Here is a 10,567-nt window from a genome sequence, read left to right on the forward strand (position 1 = left end):
CTGATACTACTAGTGCATTTTATGAGCTAAGAAACAAGCTACTTATACTTTGTCTAATTTTACTTTGTTAGAGTTAACTTTGAAGAAATTGTTTATTCATGGTTTTCTCAGCGCACCCCCAGTTTCTATTAACATCTCTGAGTCGTTGACCCAATAACATAACTGCCTGCCCCTGATGTGCCCATCGCACCCCCCTACCGCACCCATTCTGCTCATTGCCCCCCCCCCCCAACCGCCCTTCGCACTACCATCGCCCCCCCCCCCCCAATTTTCAGGAGTTTACCTTTTCCCCCCAAAAAAATGTGTCAATATGCTTTTTTTTTTTTTTATAAGGGAGGTAATAGCAGTTTACTTTAAATGTATTCAATATGGTTATAGTCTCCCTTTGCAGTGTTTTTCATTATGAGAAAAAAATAGTTGGTTCACTATAACGTCAGTGTAATTGTATAACTAGTCTATTGTTATAAAGATAATATGTGTATATTGTTATAAAGATAATATGTGTATATTGTTAAAAGATAATATGTATTCGTTCTTCTCTAAAAGCTTTCTAACAAACATGTTGAATACTAAAATACTTAGTTATTCTACCTAATAATGCATACCATTTTAGTGACTCAGAAAGTGTAAAACAGCTATTAGTTTTGATCGCTCGTCTGTCCGTCCGTCCGTTCGTCAGTCATGTTTATAGTACAAAAACTAGGGAAAAAAAATCCGATTTTATGATATTTTTCACCTTGCAAAGTTTGTATCTCCGTTTAAAAAAAAGCTTATCTAAAGGGGAAGAACTTCGTCCTTAAAACTATATCTACTTATAATGTAAGTTATTTCCCTTATTCAATATCAAACAAAATAAATAATTACCAATAATTAATTGATTGAGTATCTTCTTATTGCTTCTTGTTTTGTTTTTTTACGGTACAATAAATAATTTTTATTTAAAGTATTAACTTTATTATAGAAAGCTTGAGGTTAAAATAGCGTTAACAATTATTTAAGAGGGCTAAAGGCAGCAAATTTAGTTCCGTGAAATTATAAATATTACTTTCCCTTGTTGCTATTAAACAAATAAGGGAATTGCCAGTAATTATTTGTCTAACTGGTTACTTTTTGTTATTATTGATTCATGCCTTGTCCATGTTAATGAATAATTGTGAGAAGTTTCAACTTGATCCGAAAATGGGAGTGGGAAAAATAACGTGTACACACTTTGTACCAGACAGACAGACATTGTGAGTTGATATAAGCTTTGTAAAATCAAGATTTACTAAGCAGTGTTTAGTGTTATTTATTACAATTTAATCTTTTCAATCGAAAGTCAGATTGGCTATTCACTAGCCCCTTTGTCCAAAGTTAACCAGCAATTATATTCAATCCCATTCTTTAGGAATTATATCTTCGTTATAATCAGCTTATTGATTACGTAAGAATAGTAACTATGTTAGACTAATAATAATAACATTAGCCTGCCAACTAATATATGATAATAAACCCTTTGGCCCTACATTGACCCCGCATGTATGTATAGCGGGAGATCGGATTGTACCTATTGACAGTTTGTAGTTCATAGCCTCTGATATTCGTGCTGATACTATTGAAGTTTGCCTCTTTATCTGCACTATCTCTGTAGTCATGTTGTTGTTTTTTTTTAAGTTATGTGATTCTCATAAATTCTGTAGTTATAAAACTGGGCTGGAGGAAACATTTTTACGTGGATGGAAAAGTAATTAATTGTTCATGCAACTTCAGACTCCTCCCCTTCTATTTGTTGCTTCTTTTTTAAACGAATATTTTTATGGATCCTCAGCAGACAACAATAGAAGAGGGAGGGAGGGGAAAAGACAGACAGAAAGACAGACAGAGAAACAGAGAGAAAGATGCATTGTTTTATTAAAAAGTAAGAGTTTCCCATGCTGTTTTAGGGAGACGCTGGAGCATAAAGGTTTAAAGCTTAGATTTTTTAATGACTAGTGGTTAACCAGGGCATCCGGTGGCCCTCACAACGACCAACCGTCTCTGCTTACACCAAATAATGTCAGTTATCCATTAGAATTTAATGGACTTTGGGAAGCCCTAAAAAAATACAATTCTTAACTTCAGGATCCCAGTCTTCATCAGGAGTAGAACTCTTGACCCCTCACAAGACAGACAAACAGACAGACACAAATGCCTAAAACAAACAAAACGGCAGTGATAGATCATAGATTGTGGTCGTATTCATCGCAATACTTCAATACTTAACTAACGCTTTTCTTTGCATAAGAAAACTTTAACAAAATAGCTAGACAACTAAAGGAGAAAGAAAATCTCTTAAATAACTTTCCAAGCTCTTGAAAAGGCAACAGCGACAAATTGTATCGTTTCAAAACCTGCTTTTTTCCAAACCTCTTTTTTTACGCCCCTCCCCACACTCTCTATCCTAGCCCCTCTCTTTCCCTGCTCTCCTTCAAGATCAAAGTCACATCTAAGCTCATCTTCCTCACGGCTGCAACTGACCCGTTATAAATGGCGGCCTTTTTCTGTCTGTGTATTGTCCCCAGGGAGCTAGAAAGGTGGATACAATTAGATGTCTGGGACTGAACTTGTGGAATGGGGAGGGGACTGGATAGGTCATGTTTGTTGAATCAAGACTTCATTTCACACTGATCAAGAGTTCTTCGTTGTAGCAGCGCCATCGCCTTCAGGTATAGACCAGAGACTAAGTAGTGAAATAGAGATGGGCTGCAATATAGATCTGTGTGTACACAAGTATAGACAATAACGCGCTTCTTCTAAAAGCTAAAAGTGTGTTATTAAAATGAACGTAGAAGGATATATAAAGACATAGAGACTAAAAATAGAACAAGGGAAGTCACTTAACGATACAAACATTTTTTTTTTATTTTAATTTAATTCCTTCTTTAAGAAGCTGGTTGCTGTCTGTAATTCCTCATTCCGTAAAAAGGAGTATATCCAATTAGCTTGCATAATTAGGTTCCTCTATCACAGACAGGCTAATTACTACATGAAACGGTTTGCAAAATGTTTATAATATAGACATATATATTATATCTGTATTGGATACGGAGATCTGCAGACATCACAAAAGAAGTCGAGAAAATTTTTTACAAAGTTGAAACAGGGAGTGGTTTTGTGGAGTGATCATAAAATGTAAAGATGTTGTTTTTTTTTCAACCCTTTTCTACGTAACACATAATTTAATGGCTTTGTTTCATATATTTGCGTAAATATATAGTTCAGTACTAATAGCCCATTCTAAAGAAAATCCGAGAAATGATTTTGCATTATTTTTAAACTTTACTTTTCTTAGACTTCCCTTACAAATTGAAAAAGAGTTACGTACATAAAAATCTATATATATATAGATCTGTCAATTAACTAATTGCGGATAAGAATTTATTTCCGATTTCCAGTCTAGATATAATATATAAGTCTATGGTTTATAAGCGTCTATTTATAATTATATTAATTGAACTCAATGGCCTCATTAGATCACCAATGCATATTTAGAAACACTGTCGTTGTGGTTTCTCTTCATACAGTTGTGAATGTAAATGTTCTTTTAAAAATAAAGCAAGCAAAATATTTTGTTTTATAAAATTGCAAAATATCAAAGCTTATCTAAGCGGGAAAAATCCATATATATAGTCAAACATCTCAATATTGTACAATTTATATCCCATTTTCCATTTCAAGCACAATTAAATAATTACTACAATTTGACTAAATATTTGGTTATTTTATCTTTATTGAGTCATGTTTTGTTTGTCGAATAAATAATTGTTTCAAGTTTCAACTTGATTCGAGAATGGAAAGTGGGACAAATAAAAATGTGTAGCAGACAGACAGAATGAGTTGACATAAGTTTTGTAAAAAAAACTATATGCTAACTACCCTTCATTTAAGTACACTTAACCTTACTGTTAAGTTGACCTATTTACTTTCACGAATCAGTAGTAAACCCCGAAACGATATATACACTTCTTTATGGTCATTTTGTTTTTCCTCAGAGGCTTCCTTATTCAACGTTTTAGAATCTCCCTTTCATTTACAATTCTAATCAATCAAGGGACATAAACGCAAACCTCATGGGCTAGTCATCTCCCCTGGACTCCACAGATTATGATAATATGCAATAAGATCGAGATATGATTTATTTCTCTCCCTTTCATGTTATTTTTCTCTTTCTATATTGATTAAGGGCCTTTGATCTATGGGTAATAATTCTAAAAATAAAATGGGGAATGGGAATGGCTATAATAGCGTTGAAACGCCGTCGACTCAGGGCGTTAGGGTGGTCCTTCTACCATATTATATGGTCACTTTTATGACCCCAGAAGACGCCCCTGGGACACACTAGCTCACGGTTGCGCCTTGTGGCACTGTCTTTGTACGTTTTCTATAAGGGTTGGTTGGGGGGGGGGGGTGCTCTTCGTGGCAAATCCATTTAATCTGATCGTGCAAATTTAGTCAGGGACTTTTCACTCCCCCCCCCCTACCCGAAGTCAAGTACATAAAGGGCGCCAAGGGGCATTTCTCTCATCCCGTGAAGGTCCCAAAGGTTGACAAAAACTAAGCTGCCCTTCCGGGTGCGGAGATAGCAGGAGGTCAAATAGTAAATTAGTAAATTCGAGCAATATATAAATTAGAGCACTATATAAAGTTCTTATAATTATGTTGCTACTAATTGTTCGTACATTAACTTTGTTTACATTATATGCGAAATGTTTAATTATAAGAACTTCTCTAATGCAAATATGGATTATTTGGAGGGGGGATGGCGTCAACAGACAAGGTTGCCCTGGCGCCTTGCACCCTGGGTACGCCGCTGCTCTTATCTTGTCACGATCATAGTTTCAGAATTAGCCACGTGTGGAGGGTCAGTTCGTGTGCTTCTCTTGAACAGACGTCATGCTTTGTCTCTATTCAAGACGATGTTTAGCCGGGAAATGATGCATTCAAAAGAAGTAAATGATATTTTTTTATTTATTATAACATGCGGGATCGGAGAGCCAGAAGTAGGTGGTGTGAATTGAGGTTACTTTCAAAGTCTTAAAGTCGTACCTGTTAACTTAATGCAATAAAGTTTGAACTGTGTGGACCACATTTTATTACTCACGATGTCTGCATCAAAGAATGTTCAGTTCGTTTAGAACACATGTAAAAATTATTTGCTACCTTTTTTTTTTCTTCTTTCATACGAAAAAAGTTCTCCTCTAATGGTTCTCCTGTGAAAATCTGAGAAACTGTTTGATTTCCTTTTGAACATGGTTTGATACGAGTAGCTGCAAGAGGAATCAACAGATTTAGGGTGTCTAAACTCAATGACTACGAATATGTATGGAGTGTAAGCTGCATGAATACAAATATGTAAATAGTGTGAACTGCATGATTTTAAATATGTAAATAGTGTGAACTGCATGCTTTAAAATATGTGTAGAGATGTGTGCTTACATACATGTTAAGAGTAACTGCAGTGGCGTGGAGGGGCAAATATGTATATGTAGTTCCCCATTTTTTTTAATTTTTATAATTTTTTTTTTGTTTTTAATCTAGATCTATTACAAATTTAACCAATGACATGACTGATCCAAACTAATTGATACAAGTACACTTCATATAAGCTTTTCTTTTTTTAACGTATATTTTATTTTTCTTCATATTTTCTTGTTATTTACTAAACTCCTTGGGGCAAATGATATTTGTTTTTCTTTTTTTTTTCTCGGACTGCTAGGGCGATTAATATTTTTCTAGTTACCAATCTCCTGAGGGCGCCTCTTAGCTACAATTAACCACTAAGCTGTGATTTCAAAAATAAACCCAATTAGAAGACATTTTTAAAATTGTCATACTAGACGCTGGGGGAATGCGTCGGTCAGAGCTCATGCCACATAAAGCCAGGCAGCTACACCAGTAATAATTAGAGCATACTTTCGTTATTTTATTAAATACATACATTTTTGCTATTGAAAATAACTCCAAACTGTCTTAAGATCTTTGATAGATCCAGACTTTTTTCATTCAGTCTAGCGTCGAGAGTTCACCACAGTGCTAGAGTGTGTGTGAGCTACACACATATGTGTGTGTGTGTGTTACACATGTGTACGTGTATGCTGTTTAAACGACCTTCCACACATGCAAATGTCTGTCTTCTTGCGTTCTCTTCCACTTTGACTTCTCGTTTCCTCGTAAAAAAAAAAAGGTTTAAACGCTATTTAGCTTCAGCCATCCCCACACTCTTGCTCGAAAGCAGCCTTGGTAGCGGGGAAAGGAAGGAATGGAACCCCACTCCCACCCGTTTCAGCAGGTTTGCAGACAGGAAAGGTGGGTGGGGGAAGGTGTACAGGTTGTCTCTCTGTTTATGACAGCCCCTCATCTACGTCATTGCATTGCTCGCTGCAAAAATTTCCCGTAGGTGGTTGCGACTTTTATTTACAAGCATAAAAACGATTTTACGGCGACAGCAATTGACTAGAATGCCTGTTTTGAGAGCCAGAAATGTGTGCCTAAAATATTCTGTCTAGACCAAAGATTCTCACGACTGTATTTCCTCTGTGTTTCTTGGTGTCAAAAATGTATATTTTCCCCAAACACTTTAAATCATCATGACATAATATACATTTTTTTTGTGTTTTAGACCCTGGAATGTTCTGAAATACATAAAACGAATACTGGCGGGTAATAGTTCAGTAGATAGTTGACTGAACAGACCTTTGCTTTAGTTATTTACAAATGTCGTTGAGTTGTTAAAGATTTAGAAATGATGGTATGTCAGCCGGAGAACGGGGGAAACGAGAAATACATTTTAGAGTCCTTGAATTCCTCCAATTAAATCAGCGTAAGTTTGTATTGCTGTCTGTGTGGTTTAGATGCTGATAGGAAATTGTATTGCTGTGTGTGTGGTTTAGACGCTGATAGGAAATTGTATTGCTGTCTGTGTGGTTTAGATGCTGATAGGAAATTGTATTGCTGTCTGTGTGGTTTAGATGCTGATAGGAAATTGTATTGCTGTGTGTGTGGTTTAGACGCTGATAGGAAATTGTATTGCTGTGTGTGTGGTTCAGACACTGATAGGAAATCGTATTGCTGTGTGTGTGGTTTAGACGCTGATAGGAAATCGTATTGCTGTGTGTGTGGTTTAGACGCTGATAGGAAATCGTATTGCTGTGTGTGTGGTTTAGACGCTGATAGGAAATCTTTTTGCTGGATTCACTAAATACAATGTATATAGATATCTCTACATCGGGTTCAGATGCACTGTTTTCATTGGTTTCTAGGTTTCTATAATTTTTTTGAATCTACCAATAATATAACTCTAGAGTTGGATGTTTTTTATGTGTATGGATAAAAATCATTGTGTTGGGATATATTATTGTGGGGTTATATTCATTGTGTGGGGATGATTATGTGAGAAAAGATCATTGTATGGTGATAGATCATTGAGGATAGATCACTGTAATTATCGTGTAAGGATAGATACTTGGTGATATATTTATCTCGCTTCACTATATTCTATTGTTTTTACTGAAATTGAGGGGAATTTTAGTGGTGGGGAGTATCAGATAAGCTATTACTTATAGTGTTCCATAATTTGCTTTTCGTTCAAGGAGCCTTGCTTTGTAAGATACTTTTATTACTGTTTTGATTTTTTTTAAAGCTCTCTTTTATGGGTTAGATTTACCATGCTTTGAGAACACACTAGATGCCTTGAATGTCTTTCGTTTATGCAGCATTGTCAAGTCACTTGGTCCATGTTTGGGATGAGGCGATGAGACAGAGGAATGGAATGGTCTGGCTGTGAGATAACATCTGGGGCCAAAAGTGTCCAAAAGAACTCTTTGACAGGTGAAGGGTCTCTTTCAAGTGTCATAATTGACAACAAAACTGTGGCAGCCTAAATGCTATTCAGATGTTACACGTAACTTAACTAGTATTTTTAAACTTAACTAACCAGTTAATCAACTGTAACTAATTTAGGTGGCACTAATTTTCGTTTTGTTGTTGTAGTTGTTGTTGTTGTTGTTTTTTGTAAAAGCTCAGCACATTAAACATATGTCTTCATTCTCTTCAAACTGCCAAAACTAACTCGACACAGAGATAATGTATCAAGAATTACTTAAGCATTTCTTCTATGTACCCAACATGGAATCGTCCTTTATCATCCTGCCATTTTGTCTACAGCTCTTGTCTTTTTTCCTAAACTAGCCATTGACATAACCCTAAGCTTTCTCTAGACTAGAGGCATCAGACCACTTTTGCACACGTACTAGTTTTAAAGTTCCATTCTTAAAAGATAGGTGTTCACTTGGACAACATGGTCGAAACATATTATACCGTAGATATTATACTATAATTTTTAGCGGCCCGCGTAAGGGGAAAAGCCGCTATTAGGTTTGTGCAAAATGTTCGTCTGTCCGTCTGTCACAATCAGACCTCGAAAACTAGAAGAGAAATTTAAAATATTTTTTCACCATGCGATGCAGATTTAAAAGTTTATGTGCAATGGCTACTTTTGGTTTTCTAAAAGCACACCGTTTAATTTATGAAATTAATTATGCAAGCAATGTTTTCATAAAAATACACCAATTCTAAAACAATTACATAATTTGTAAGGAAGGTAATGTTTCAATATGTTAACCAGGAGTGATGATTCGTTGTATATTTTCAGTATCACCAAGTCAAATATATTTATAAAATGTATTAGAAATGTTCACAACAAATATAAATATTAGTTAGGTGTTTTTTTTCTGGACAACTAGCTGCTAAAATTAAAAGAAAACATTTATGTTTGTTTATAAAGGCTAAGGATGCACGTTGTATGTGAATATCACGCACATTTTTCAAAATGGACTTTTAATCAGCGACTTTCGTCAGGAGCGTAACAAGCAGTAGGCGCTGAGCCAGTGAATCAGTTTCCTTTTTTTTTAAATAATCAGATTTTATTTATTTTTTGTTTAGTGTCCACATCATATTGAAAGACGCTTATTTGTGTGCGTTTTGTCTGCCAGTCGGTCAGTCTGTCACGTTTATATAACAAAAACAACAACTCTAAAAGCTATTGAATATCTGATGTAACCTTTAATGTTCCTTCCGAAAATCTCAAACGTTTTAAGTATCTATAACAATTTCCATGCCTAAATGTTGCAAAAACACATGATCAATAATATGTTGTTCCGGTTTTTTAATGTAAATAGCATATAAATGCTAAATGAAAATCTCTATAATGACTTATATTTCACTAACTATAAAGCTGTTCCGTATATTGTTTTATAAAAAATAAATTATGTCAAATGATTGTTTGAAATCGCATAATTGACTTACTTATATTACACTTATATTCTTTGACAATACGTCACATTGTTTATTTATCGATATCAAATTGTTCCGTATTTTCAACTTAAAACAAATTTATGTCAGATGACTATATTTGTTTTCAAAAATATCGAGAATAGGTTTTCAGGATTTGCTAAAAGAGTTCATTCGGTGCACCAATGTCTATGAACCCTCGACAACGTGCTCGTATTCATGACATTTTTTAGTCTTAGGCCGCGTGACGTAGTGGATTTTTTTTGACGTCATATGTAATAAATTCTTCAAATGAAATGCTAAAACAACTCGGTATAGTAATGTTTATTAAACCTCGTAATCTGATCATATATAATAGTCTATGATTTCAATATAATCTAATCTCCATTTTAATTTTAAACAGAATGATTCACTTTCAGAACAACAATTGTACCAGTTACGCCTACTTGGACCACGATATTTGATGCATTTGTAAACTCTTAATTTCGACTCCGCTTTAGTTATTGAAATATAAAAGATACACACATATGTCAGACTGACGAATGGAGGGACGGATAGAATGGATAAAACCAATAGCAGCTATTCCCTTTTCAGTAGCCTCAAAAATTCTATGCCAAATGCTGTGAAAATAAAATAATATAATCCCTCAGATCAGATCTATAGGACATAAGCTGCTTTAGTGACAGAAGGAATACAAAGCATTCACACACACACACATACACACACATCCCAAGAGACAATAGTAAATTGGGAAGCACTATTGACTTTAAATCTCAACATTTAACCCCAACGTTCTGACAGGTAACCTCCAGTGAGGCGCCGACACTTGGCAATTAAAATTAAAATTGGTAAGACAATCTATCCGTTCCCGATCAGCGCCTTCAAGACTCCCCCCCCCCACTCTATTCTTTGTTCGAGCCTTGGGGTAAAGGAAGGGGGGGGGGGCTATCTCGAGGGGGGAGGAGGGTTGATGTGGGATGATGGACTTCAACTTTCATCGGACTTAAGGATCAATTGCTTTGGAATGTCTATCAACGTCTATCAACGCTAACTTCAACCCATTCCGTTAGCATCTTCAGTTCCAGGAGAACAACAATGTCGGGCTGTATCGCGTCATGTTTGTAAAGTGTTAGAACAGATGGCCACCCACGATACGGCTGATCTGTGTGTCTGCTCCCAGGTAAGGGATCTAAACCAACGTCACGTAAATCCTACACAACTCTTTAATAACTCGTCTAGTACATTATGTTTATGCTATACT

The sequence above is a fragment of the Biomphalaria glabrata genome, chromosome 13 (assembly GCF_947242115.1).
Source record: "Biomphalaria glabrata chromosome 13, xgBioGlab47.1, whole genome shotgun sequence".
Taxonomy (NCBI): Eukaryota; Metazoa; Mollusca; class Gastropoda; family Planorbidae; genus Biomphalaria; species Biomphalaria glabrata.